The 12,737-nt window shown below is 45.9% G+C and overlaps 1 protein-coding gene across 10 annotated transcripts in view; it reads left to right on the top strand.

Moving 5' to 3' along the window:
- Window positions 1–706: 706 nt before the first annotated feature.
- Window positions 707–12,737, top strand: part of SUN1 (Sad1 and UNC84 domain containing 1) — a 1,235,850-nt gene continuing 1,223,819 nt past the window's right edge. For 9 of the 10 annotated variants that reach the window (XM_069647226.1, XM_069647231.1, XM_069647229.1 and 6 more), the window contains exon 1: window positions 876–978. The gene's annotated coding sequence lies outside the window, so the exon portion shown is untranslated. Of the gene's footprint in view, window positions 979–12,737 lie in introns of all 10 variants that reach the window. The other variant, XM_069647232.1, reaches the window with a different exon arrangement.

The raw sequence follows: 12,737 nt of genomic DNA, 5'->3' as shown, positions 1-12,737 counted from the left end.
TCTGGTACCCTCTTAAAGATGCCACCCCAGAAATGTACTTTAACTGGATGATTTGAGGTGGGCTTGCTTAATAGGTTGTCTTTCCTCCTGATAGTGTCCCAGGGGAATGGCAGTTTGGTCCAGGACATTCTTGAAGTTTTCCCCACTCTCCAATGAGACCTTCACGTGGGCCAACTGCTTTTCTTTATGGACGTCCCAGACCCTGGGGCATAGCCTGCAGATTCAGAATAATGCACAGTTATAATAAAATGAAAGCAATATAATGCCTCACTTTAGCCTTCTCTGCCACACAAAACAAAGGATCAAATGAACAACTCCCTGCCCGGGAATTCCAAATCGCCCCCCATGAAGGAGAAACAACTGCATAAATTCGTACCCAAATGCGTCTGTTTGCATAAAACACACATCCCACCCCTCCGCTCTCCAGCGGGCAGGATAACAAACTATTTGCTGTACTGTTCACTGATAGAGTGGAAGTCCCATTGGGCATGGAGGAACGGACGGTGCCCAGCCCCAATTCATAACACATCTCCCCCGGGCAAATCGCCCATCTGCATGAGAACACCCAAAACAGAACTGAATCCGCATGTAACTTAACTCCCAAAATACAAATACCCCCTTCCCAATATTGTCTCTCTGTATTAAAGTAACAATCAACATGAGTTAAGACTTACCATAACTATACGAAATGTGCTTTGTAACGCAGGAATCTTTCCCAATCCTGCTGAGTCCTGCAACGCCTCGCCTTCCAGCCAGAGCAGAAAAGATGACAAATGAACTTTGAAACCCAAGGAATGCAGAGCAGCCCACGTGATGAAGTGGAGGCTGAGCTTTGCTAGGTCCGTGAAACCCACGTGATGCAGAGCAGCCCACGTGATGAAATGGAGGCGGAGCTTTGCTATGCTCTGTTTCTCGGGTCGCAACTAGCTAGACACTATCCTTTACAAACGTTCATGTCCTGATTACAGGCATCATCAGGTGAGTGAATGCGATCCAGCTCTTGTAGTGAATTTTATATAAGAGGAGCCCTTTTACAATCTCTCGAAATGCACGTTAAAGCTGTAATTCGTTTTATTGTACTTATCACATGTTGAAATTAAACGTAAATACACAGGGCAGCCTGTTGGTACCGTAGACACAGTAGCTGCCGCGAAGCTCATTTACGCTACGGTTCAGGCGCTGGAGTGCTTGCAGACGCAGTAACTGCTGTGCAGCTGCTACACAAACCCTGCTCCGGTGTAAGTGACTACATATATGATAATCGGGCCCGTTTCTTGAACCCGCCGAAGCGGGTGGCTGTCCTATACCGGCCTAACCTCCGGGTTTAGCCGACAGACTGGGTTTGTACGCTCTTCTCCGGGTCTCCGTGGAAGAGCGTAGAGTCTCCAGGTTTCTCCCGCGCATGCTAATAATGCAAAAAACACATCAATGTAGTTTTAAATTATTGTGTACGGTACACTGTTTTAACAGAAAATGAAGTATGTTTATAACCACTTCCCTTGACGCTCATATTGACATTACATTTGCTTTTTTGTTGTAAAATGTGTGCAGGAGGGTGGACGAGTCTTGCCGAAAAGGGGGCGGGGCATCTGATGTCATTCCCCGGGTTTCTTGCCAACAAATGTAGGCAGGCATGGGCTGTCCCGGTCCTTGGAGGGCGACATTTCCCTGCGTGGGGGGCGTAGGGTGGCCAACTTTACAGAATGGTTTTGCAGGACACTTTAGGCGTGGTAGCGCATCAGAAGCGGCATGGTGTAATGTGTGCCCCCCTGCTCCCCATGCACTTTTTTTTTGCTATCATTAGTGGTAGATAACATTTAAACGCATACCCAGCACACACAAAACAGTAGGACATTGTACATGCAGGACACTCTGTTGGAGCTCTGTCCAGGCCCTGTGGGACAACATATATGCAAACCTCCAAATTTGCATATGCGTTGACAACATAAGTGACTTCAAGCGTCACCAGTCTCTGCTACTTTGAGCCAACAAGGGAAGTAACATTACAATAATTTGCCATGAGGTAATTGAGTGTCAAATAACTTTGTGGTGTGAAATGCACGAATGGCACTATTATTATTATATGGGTAGCCTCTATAGCTATTAAAACCACGAGTGATGATTTTTTTTTTATAACAGCTTATAACATAATTGTATAATAGAAGCTATGAACTGATCACTTACAGGGACTTCAGATAAGACACTGTGAGATTACATTATTTGCCCAGGATCACACACTTTGGTTAGGGAATAAAACTGGGATATGGGCAATTTAAGCAGTTGAACACATCTTTCAAGGTTTACTTGATGCACATATTTATTTAGGCTTTGTTTATAGAAATGACTTGTAAAGAACACATACAACATAAAAGAACAAGCATCTCACAATAAACTAACCTTACAATATATAACTTGTCATAGAAATATGTTGAGCAACATGAGTTTGACTTTTAGCTTTATTTTCCCCATCCTTCATGAAGGGTCACAGTAGCACCAGGCAAACTATTGCGAGACAAAACATTCTCACTTGACTTTCAAAATCATAGTCTTATTTCAAACACAGCATGCTGGATTAAGCACCCCCACCCCCGAACACCCTACTTTTAATCACTCCCAATTCACATTTCTTAAGGGACCAGAAGTCCCTGCTAATATTCCCCCTGCCCCTATTGACGTCTAATTGCTGCTATTGTAATGCTTTGTTGACTCGGAGCAACATGTTCAGATGCTGCATACCTGGGGAGAGCTGCTCTTCTGCCTTGAGCTTCAACTATCACACAGAAGTGTGAGCTCAGGGCATAAAAGGCTTTGATCAGCCTGGGGGTCGAGGCAAAGTTAGGACGCTTGGCGTCACACAGAGTGCCTGCAAATCATGGGACTAAACCCATCAATGCGGGTAAGTCCCGCAAAATACGGGACGGTTGGCCACCTGTAGTATTCTAGTTGTTTTGATAGACATTATGATGTCAGTAATAATGCTATGTTATGTTATTCCTTACGCCAATTGTATTATAAATAGAGTGTGATGCCTGCATCCGCATGACTGGAATGTTTGGATTGGAAAGTGAGTGAAGGTTCGTTTGGAATGAGTGGATGTAGGGCAGTTGGAGAAGAGGCTGGGTGGCGGTGGATGCAGGCAGAGCACCGGGTTCATAAACAAATACAGTTTACCCATGTTTGCATCTTGTTGGAGTCCAGTGAATGCCTCAATTGGCGACGAGGATGCTGAGTACCCACAGTGCGGGAGAGAGCCGATGCTCCAGATGAAACTATTCATCTGTGCTGATTGACGGTATACCTAGAACCGACCGAACATAATCGTAGTGTCGTTAGCAGGGTAAGAGCAATCTCTGCTTTAGGGGCACCGCTGCGCTTAGCTAAAAAAAAAAGGCAAAAAGGAAGCCAATAGCTATTGGAGTAAGCGGACGCATCATCACATTAGAGGAAAGGATGTAAATACGTCGCGCAACGTGGCGCCATTTTGTCTGGATTAAGGAAGTCGGGCGGGAATTAGCACTGCATGCATCTTCCTCGTCTCAGTGAGAAAATGTATTTTTATTTTTTTCGTCCTTCATTTTAAGGGAATCAGCCACATACATCAAACAAGAAATAAACCAGAGGAGTATCATACATAAGCAAATTTAAAGGTTTTGGTTGTGTTTTGTGCATAAGCAGCAAGTGATAGAACATGCAAGGTATCAGCATCCAGCCACCAGCAAGTTTCCTACCGGCTTCAGGCCAGCCCGTAGTGGTATGGTCTGAATGGAAAGAGTTTTAGATTAATTATATCCAGACTGTTGAGCAGGAAGGTTTAACACCTAATAAGAAGAAACTACTATTAATTCATGCGTTAGGCTTGGAAGGTCAGAGGAATTATAGGGAGCTTCCAGAGCTGACAATAGATGAAGCTGGAGACGGTGACAAACATGAAAAAGCGCTGAGACAGTTAGCTACATTTGTCTCTGGTGTATAGTATTTATCAACGGGTACAATTTCTTCACAAGGGTCCAGAAGGAACAAGAAAGCATAGAAGTGTATGTGTCTGCTTTAAGATTGTTGGCCCGCACATGCCGATTTGGACATGGAATTACTCTAGATGAGCTCATTAGGGACCAAATTATTTTTACGAGAGACTCATTAATACAAGACAGACTATGGATGGTGGGTAATCCATCCTTACCAGAAACAATAGCGATAGTGAAAAGGATTGAGCACAGCCAGTTGTGTTCACAAGAAGTGAAGAGTAAGAAACACAAAGCTACTCAAAATATGTTGCAGCAAAACAACAATTACACAAGAAGTGGAAGAACAAGGGTTGGTGAATGCTGTATGCACCAAGGAACGACTAGAAGATGTCACAAACGGGAGCAGCAGAGCCAGGGGATCAGAATTTGGAGAGGTGAAAGGAAACTACAAGAAATTTTGGACAAAAAATGACTCTAAGATGCGTCGTGCACAAGCGAAAGAAGGTGATGTTTCAGTTGTGGCAGATTAGGCCACTATGCATACTCCAGAAATTGCCCTGCAATTGGACAAAAATGTGGAATTAAGGGACATTTTGCAGTTACCTGCAGGCATAAGAAGTGTGTCCACAATACAGGAGGAAGATGAATCTGATGAAGAAAGAATTTTCGTGATTCATGAACCACCTGGTGGAGAATTTAAATGCCCATGGTTTGAAGTTGTTTTAGACAACTGGAAATTAGTTGTCAAAGTAGATAGTTGCTCACCTTGCACCATCATCACGAAGAAGACATGGCAAAAGCTTAGTGCAGAAGGTCTCAAGTGTAACTTGAAGACACCGAACATAAAGAATCCAGATGGGTTCGAAGGCTCAAAGATACAAATTAAGGGCTGGTTCCACAGCATTATTCTGTTCAAAGATCGACGGGTGCAAGTAAAAGTTTACGTGGCAGAAAAAGGTGTAAACATAGGGTGGAGGGATCAAGCGGCTCTGCGAATAAGACTGGATCCGTGTGAAGAAGAGCAGCTAATGATGGTGAACAGCAGCAGCGAACAAGAGAAGAGAGTCTAATCCAAATAATGTTTTTCAAGCAAAATTAGGTTTGCAAAAAAAAATTTGCCCACAGAATAAGACTAAAACGAGGAGCAATACCTGTAACTCACACTAAAGCCAGACCAATACCAATTGCCTTGATCAGTAAAGTAGAACAAGAACTTCGAAGATTGGAAATGGAGGATGTGATTGAGAAGATAGAATCACAGCGGGTGAGTCCCATTGTTGTGGCCATAAAGAAGAATGGAAAGCCAAGGATATGTGTAGACTTGAGAGATGTAAATAAAAACATTATTGTGGACATATTTCCCTTACCAATAATTTCGGAAATGTTGATTTGTATTGATGGAGCAGATACTTTTACCACTTTAGACATGTCAAGTGCATACCACCAAATATCTCTCTCGGAAGATTGCAGAGACATTACTGCTTTTGTTACGCCGTTCGGCTTATATAGATACAAACGTATGCCTTTCGGCTTGGCCTCTGCAGCAGCAGTGTTCCAAAGGGTCATGACACAGGTGTTGAGAGGATTGTCTGGAACTTTAGTAGATCAAGATGACATAATTGTTTATGGCAGAGGTGCGGTGGAGCATGACAAGAGATTGAATGCGGTGCTCTCTAGATTGGATGCTAGTGGTTTGAAAGTGGAGCGAAGTAAGTGCAAGTTCAAGGTAAAGGAAGTTGAGTATTTAGGGCACGTTGTGAATGGAAGAGGGTACAAGCCTAAAGTAGAGGCCATGAGGGCAATCTCCCCTGATCCCACTACGAAGGACTAACTTAGATCATTTCTTGGTTTATGTGAATATTACAATAAGTTTGTGGAGAACTTTGCTAGTGTTACTGAACCGCTGAGAAGACTGTTGAAAAAAGATGTCAAATTCATTTGGGATAATGAATGTAAAGCTGCAGCTGAATGTGTTAAAGAGAGGATTTGTGGAGCTCTAGAGTTGGGAGGTTTTGTATTTGGAAGACAGACCAGGCTCACTGTAGATGCCAGTGGAAGTGGTTTAGGAGCTGTTATCACAAGTCACAGAAGATGGTCAAGAAAAGGTTATAAACCACGCGTCCAGAGCAATTACTGATACAGAAAGCAGATACTCAGTTATAGAAAGAGAAATGTTAGCCTGTGTTTGGGCAAATAATGTTTTTAGGAAATACTTATGGGGAAACAAATTTGTAGTACAGACTGATCACAAGCCATTGATAGAAGTGCTTACGGTACGTGGTATGTGCAGAGCTACTCCCAGGCTAGCCAGATTGAGTCTTAGAATACAAGATTATCATTTTGTGGTGAAGTGTGTCCCAGGAAAGAAAAACCTGATAGACTTTTTGTCTAGATTGCCTTTAGTTGATTGCGACATTAATGCTACTGAAGATATGGAAGTGGTGGCAACTGTACTTGAAGTAACCTCAAAGGAAATGTGGTTGGGCAAACTTGCTAAGGATAACATTTTACTCAAGGTTATGGATTTTACTAAGTCAGGATGGCCAGACAAGAGGTTGTTGGATGAAGAGTGCATGAAATTCTGGGAAGTCAGAGATTAATTGTCTGTGGAAGATGATCTATTGTTGGGAGGAGACCAATGCATTCCTCCACAGGTATTACGAATGGATCTGGTTGAAAAAGCTCATCAAGGGCACCCAGACATTACAGGCACAAAAAACAATGTAAGGGCGAAGTATTGGTGGCCCGGTATAGACTTAATGGTTGAAAGATTTGTTAGAATTTGTAGGCCGTGCCAAAATTGTGACGAGTTGCAAAAGTTCTAAAATGGAGCCCATCAACATGTTGAAGGTTGAGGCACCATGGGACAGGATAGGCATTGACATTGTAGGGCCGTACGGTAATCTAATGCAGGGGAATAGATTAATTGTATTGGTGGATTACTATTCTGGGTGGATGTAGGTTAAATTAGTTAACAAAGTTGACACCAGTGAGGTAATAACATTTTTGCTGCAAAGTTTTAGGAGAGGGATATCCTAAAGTCGTGATAAGTGACAATGGAGTACAGTTCAAAAGCAAAGAGATGGAAATGTTTGCTGAGCATTTAGGGATTTATTGGAGATTTTCAGCATTCTATCATCCTCAAACCAATGGTTTGGTAGAAAGATAAAATAGGGTTTTGGTAGGGACGATTGAACAAGCGGTGAGGAATAACATGCCCATAGAAGAGACACTCAAGGAAAAATTGTGGAGCATCAGGGTTTCTGTCAGGAGGGATACAGGAAAATCTCCATTTGAAATGATCAGATGCAGAGTGCCCAACACATTACTCAATCCTGTTTGGGTTAACTATAGAAAGAAGAGAAGGGGTGACGAGAATGATGCAGCTGGGGAGCAGGTGTAAGTGGATCTAGGTCACCTAGCCTAAGCCTCGCCCACCTGCTGCCTTCCTGGTTGCCGCTCTTTTTCACCACTTAGCAAGCCCCACCCACCTGGTGCCTTCCTGCTTGCTGCTCTTTTCCCTACTTAAGGAGCCCTCAGCCTCTTCTTTTGCTGCTTGGGAGTAGATGTAAGTGGATCTAGGTCACCTGGCCTAAACCCCGGCCACCTGGCGCCTTCCGGCTTGCCGCTCTTTTCCCTACTTAAGGAGCCCTCCGCTGCTTTTCCTTTGCAGCTGGGGAGCAGGTGTAAGTGGATCTAGGTCACCTGGCCTAAGCCCTGCCCACCTGGTGGCTTCCTGGTTGCCGATCTTTTTCACCACTTGGCAAGCCCCGCCCACCTGGTGCCTTCCTGCTTGCCGATCTTTTTCACCACTTGGCAAGCCCCGGCCACCTGGCGCCTTCCGGCTTGCCGCTCTTTTCCCTACTTAAGGAGCCCTCCGCTGCTTTTCCTTTGCAGTTGGGGAGCAGATGTAAGTGGCTCTAGGTCACTTGGCCTAAGCACCACCCACCTTCTTAGCCCTGCCTCTTCCTTCCTGCTCTTGACTCTTAGATCAATGGCGTCTCACCGGGGCGTCCAAAGAGAAGCGCAATTCCTGTTTGGACCTGTTCGGACCTGGAGGATCCAGGGTCCGACCCCCTGCTAAAACAGCAGGTAAGCATGCGCCAACATGTGTTTGCTCCCTCTGTCCCCACAGGCCATCCCCATCCTCTCTGGTCCCCCCGTGTTGTTCCCTTGCGCCCCCCACTTTCCTGCACACATGAGTCTGTCCTGATATATTCTGGTTTCACCATCACCGTCTTGTGGCCAATGTTGGATTTTACTTTTATGGACTACATTGATTCACAGTGCGTCACCCTTTCTCAACTCTCATGCTGGGCTTCCTTTGTATCTTGTACTCATGGTGGCCCTGAATCATGCTGTTCCCACCTTCATCTTGTATCCTGGCTTGCAACATTGTGTTACTACTGACTTCTGCAATTGTATTCGCTCTCCCCTCTTGCTTCTCCACTCTTTTTGACTGCTTACTCTGTTCTCTCCTCCCCTCTCCCTTTTTCTATCTCCTCCCTTTACATTCTTATATGCACTTACTCTATCAGAATTGTCCCTGGACCTAGTATGATAGCAAACTCGTCTGTCGCGCCTCCATCCCCTTACTATCCCCCCTGCCTCCAGCACTATCTGAAACGTTTTCAGGCCTAGTACGATAGTCGCTTGTGTTCCTCCCCTCCCTTTCTGCACCCCTCTCCCTCACCTTTTGTTTTCCTCTGGCTCTACCAGAAATGTTGTCAGGCCTAGTACGGTAGTCGCCTGTCTGTTTCCATTTCCTTCCCACTCTCCCCCTACCTAGCACTTGCACTATCTGAAATGTCGTCAGTCTGAGTACGATAGTTAATTTCACATCCTTACTGTTCATGGTCTGTAAGAATGTCATTGTATTTTCTCTTGTTCCCTCCCTTGCCTTGAAGCGTTTCGAAACACATTGTGTATAGGCACTATATAAATAAAGTATCATATTATATTAATGTTGAGGAGAGCAATTTGAAAATTGTCCCAGGTGATTTTCTTAGGATCAAGAAGGGACTTGCAGTGAGAAAAGGTGTATCTAAATACTCTGATCCTGTGAAAGTAATAGAAGTATTTAAGAGAGCTGTTCGAGTTCGAGGTGGGTCAGTCTGGAACATGGATAGAATCAGTAAATGGAATTGGGTGGGTGGCGGTGGTGCAGGTGAACAGATTAGAAGGAAAGGCAACAGAAGAGCAATTGAGTTAATGGAGGATGATCTGCACATGAATTCGAGCGGAGTGAATGAGCAACTAAGTTGTGATGTTGTTGATGTGTACCGAGGAGATGACACTGGTGATACTGGTGGTGAGAGAATGATGGAAGATACCAGAGTTAGGAAACGTCCAGTGTGGACCAAGGACTATGTTATGGATTGATAGATTACCACATTCTGAAGAAATCTGTTTTGAAATTTGCATTTTGTAGATATGTTATAATGTGTAATATTATATTTCTTTTTCTCAATGTTTATTTCAGTTGTTTTCGAGGGGGGGGGATGGTGTAGTATTCTAGGTGTTTTGTTCTAGACATTGTCAGCAATAATGCTATGTTATTCCATACGCCAATTGTATTATAAATAGTGTGGTGCCTGCATCCGCATGCCTGAATGTTTGGGTTGGGAAGTGAGTGAAAGTTCGTTTGGAATGAGTGGACATAGGGCGGTTGGAGAAGAGGCTGGATGGCGGTGGATGCAGGCAGAGCACCAGGTTCATAAACAAATAAAGTTTACCCATGTTTGCATCTTGTTGGAGTCCCGTGAATGCTTCACCACCCTATTGGGGCGTGATTGCCTTCGGACCTCTTTTGGAAATGTTTTTAGGAATCTCCTCCCTCCGCTGCTTTGTGCGTCCGCCCTTGATGTGTGGGGGTTGGAACTCCCCTCTTACTGTGCGCAGTTGAGCCACTGTTTCTCCTCCTCCTAGAGTTTTAAGTGACCCTCCTCCTGGCCTTGGCGCCAGGGTCACTCTGCCCTGAGCCCAACCAAATGGCCTCTCCCTTGCCCACCCCAGATGTAGAGGGACTCTTTAGCACTCTATTCGGCCTCAGGATTGGCTCAGGGATGTCAGGGCCCCACTGGTCACGGTCTCCTATGCGTGGTGGGCCTCAGCTCCTTTGTCTCCCTTGCAGTGCTTCTGGATGGGGTGCGCTGGCTGATGCACTATATGCAGTTCCCAATTTACCTCAAATGGGCCTCCTGCCGCCCCGGCTATAACACCACAGGGCCTCCCCCGGTCTTCTCTGCAAAGTGCTGGCTTCAAAGCTTCGGCAGGGGCCTTCCCGCCACGCTCCCCAACTCCTCAAATCTGGTGATCACTGCCTGCACTGGCCAGCCTCTACCTGCTTGCACATTTTCCTTGGGCCAGGGCGCACACTGACCTGTGATGGTACTCCCCGAAGGGGGGACGCGAGGGGCAGTAGAGTCCGTCGGGGTTGCTGCCTTCTGGTATCTTCGCTGTGCGGCCCCTCCTGGGCCTCTTGGTCGCTCCGGGTGCTCTTCTTTGCTGCGCAGCGTTCAGCAGTGGGCTACGTGTAGTGCCCTTCCGGATCCTCCTGATCTCTGAGACGCTGCCTCGCTGGCACGGGTGCGGGTCGGTCCCATCTCGATCTTCCCACTTTTTTTAGCCAGCAGGGGAGCTCCTCCTCCACGATCCAGTTCCGGTAGGCCTCCAATATCTCAGGCAGCTCCTTCCTGACAGGCTCCTCCGCTGTCCGACAGCATCTGCTTTCCGGCACCCGCCTCGCAGCCGCATTGGATCCTCGGCCACCCTGGGTCTACCAAAGTGGTGGTTCTTGTTCATGGTCTGCGAGTGTGTATCGCAGCTTGGCCTGCACTTGCCGTAGGCGCAGTGCCTCTTACCTCAGACACCGCAGAGACGAAGGCCACATACCCGCCTTTGCCGAAATCCCCCAGCAATACGGGCTATTGCACCCCACCACCGCAGCCTACATTGATAAATCCTTGCCTGGGGAAGGCACTTTTAATCTATCTATATTATCTTTGGCCCCGGGTGGTGAGAGCTCCCCAATCATGCTGCTCTCCCCTCGGTGGCAATCTTGGAATCCCAATCACGATGCGCTTTTTAATTCATATCATCAGATGCCAGTACAAAATGCTGTTTTCATTTTTTAGAAAGGATGCCATGTGCTTTTATGTGACTGCACTGGCATTTTGGGGCACCCAGTCTAGCCTTTCTTTGCTGTGGCATGACATTTTATTTTACTGGGTTTTTATGACAAAGCAAGCATGAGTGTTATTATGTGTCTAGACTGGCATTTAGGGCAGCCAGTCAAGCAATTTCTTACTGTGAAGTGGCTTTTATCACTGGGTATCAAGGGTAAAGCAAACCTAAGCATTACTACACATCTAGACTCGCCCGAGTGTGAGGCAGAGCAATGATGGGCATGTTTTCTTATATTAACATTACTGCCGTTATGTTCGGTTGATTTATACCGCATCACTATCATCCAGGGGCATTCTCCAGACTCACTTATGGATCTGCAAAATAGTGGGGTTGTGGGGAGTTTAGTGGGGAAAAGGTTGAGAGGATAGGTTCAGAACCAGGAGGAACTAGCATCTGTGTTTTGCATGTGGTCACTTGTGAGCGGCCTTGCATATTATAGCCGTATGGAAATATTTCATGCCTCGAGTGTGTGGTAGTGTTTTGTGTTAGTGTTGTGTGATTATGATGGGTTGGTCGTGTGCACTGGTTAGATGGTGTCCATAAGGGATTCTGAGTTACAAGTGGTTGTAGCTGTAAGGTAGTCCGGCATCTTGGTGTGTTGTTGCATTTTAGATGTCATTGGGCATGTGGGTGGTTCACTCTGGATGTCGGCATAGTAATGGTTCTCTGTATGTTTGAGTGTGGCTAGCCAAGATCTGATGTAGAGGCATCAGTTATGTAGGAGGAGCAGGAAGGGAAGAGGGCTAGTAAAGTCAGTCAGTTCGATGTGGTCTCTCTGGGGCGGCTCTCTGGATGCTGCTTGACGGCATCTTGCTAGGATCTTGTTCGAGGTTCTTTGGCCCCTTGTCTGCTCTCTAGTTTGTCTGCAGTGTTGTTGCTGGTGTCCCTTCTAGGTTGTCAGTGTCTTCTGAATAGCCAGAGCAGTTACTTTGGCATGTTGTTCCAGGTGTTGGCAATTAGACGTGCGAACGCTGTTTCGACAAATGTCCTTTTTTTGTGGTGGCTTGCCTCTGTTTGTAGGTCGTTGCTGGATCTTAGTTTCCTTCCTGGGCGATACCGGCTAATCTTGTCTTGGAGGAATTCCGCTCCATGTCTGTGCAATGCTTTGTGGTCGATGCAGAGTGCTTTGAATTTGATGCGCTTTTTTACTCGTAACCAGTGTAGGGTTTTCAGTGCTGGAGTGATGTGGTCTCTTCTGTTTAGTCTTAGTAGAATCCTGGCTGCTGTATTTTACACCCTTTGGGGTTTCTTGGTTATTCTTTCTGGCATTGCTAGGTAGAGGCTGTTTGCGTAGGTAATTAGGAGTATCGGGAATCTGAGTAGTTATAGGAGGAAGAAGAATTTATTGGCAATTGCGTTGACTTGCGGTTCCTGTGATAGTCGGGTTGTCCAGGAATATTCCTAGGTTATTTACTACATTGGTAGTCTCTGGTTGCGCTCCCATGCCGATTGGCCAGTCCAATTGTGGGTTCCCTCAGTCGAACCCTGCGGGTGAGAGCATTATTTCTGTTTTAGTTGGGTTCAGTTTGAGGTTGTTCGTTGTCATCCAGTTGTATATGTCTGCGGGGCAATTGTTGAGGGTTG

Source organism: Ambystoma mexicanum, chromosome 2q, assembly GCF_040938575.1.
Source record: "Ambystoma mexicanum isolate Mex_15411 chromosome 2q, UKY_AmexF1_1, whole genome shotgun sequence".
NCBI lineage: Eukaryota > Metazoa > Chordata > Amphibia > Caudata > Ambystomatidae > Ambystoma > Ambystoma mexicanum.
Note: the sequence above shows the minus strand (reverse complement) of the source record. Positions and strands in the feature narration are given on the sequence as shown.